The sequence below is a fragment of the Sinocyclocheilus grahami genome, unplaced genomic scaffold (assembly GCF_001515645.1).
Source record: "Sinocyclocheilus grahami isolate Dianchi unplaced genomic scaffold, SAMN03320097.WGS_v1.1 scaffold83286.1, whole genome shotgun sequence".
Lineage (NCBI taxonomy): Eukaryota > Metazoa > Chordata > Actinopteri > Cypriniformes > Cyprinidae > Sinocyclocheilus > Sinocyclocheilus grahami.
In genome coordinates this window covers 1-600 of record NW_015530455.1, presented here as the reverse complement: position 1 = coordinate 600, position 600 = coordinate 1, and the positions used below count along the sequence as shown (strand labels likewise).

The 600-nt window shown below is 43.2% G+C and overlaps 1 long non-coding RNA gene across 1 annotated transcript; it reads right to left on the bottom strand.

Annotated features, from left to right (window-relative positions):
• Window positions 1–46: 46 nt before the first annotated feature.
• LOC107581137 (uncharacterized) lies at window positions 47–464 on the bottom strand. The gene is made up of 2 exons (XR_001608793.1): window positions 366–464; window positions 47–129 (listed from the first exon to the last, which is right to left on the bottom strand). It is a non-coding gene; the product is annotated as an uncharacterized lncRNA (long non-coding RNA).
• Window positions 465–600: the final 136 nt, after the last annotated feature.

Sequence of the window (600 nt, the reverse complement as noted above, 5' to 3'; positions counted from 1 at the left end):
AAACAGGCAGCACGCAAACAGGCCCACGGTGAAGTCGACAGTATGCGTGTCCTCCAGAGCAGCCTTTATCAGAAGAACATCCTTGACGGGACGGCATGACCGTCAGCCTCGCCGGACATAAACCGTCCACTAGAGAATTCAAGAGGATCATTAGGGGAGGCCAGGGAGTGTGGTTTCAGCATTTGTAAATCAGGGGGTTAGCAATAGGTCTCAAACCCAAACTTTACATATTTGTCTGCTTCAAATCAAAAGTGTTTTAAAACCTACTACTCATTCCTAAATGGTGTTAATTACTTTCAAATACTGAAAATCCCTTATTTCTGCATTTCTTCAAGCTGCATAATGAAGTCAACAGATATTCTCACCTGTGGTTCGTCTTGGAATAGCACGAGTTATGCTCAAGTATCCAAAAAGACACGATTAAACAGCAATCAACAAGAAATACATTCGAGCGGTCATCCTCCCAACCTGCAATCTCACAATGATCTCTGCTGGAAAATGCGCTGAATTGGTGCTTCAGAAGGAGCGGACAGCGACGCACACAAAACTAAAATTAATACGTGTTGCTGCAATATCAACCTCTGTAAAATGGGGTTTTAA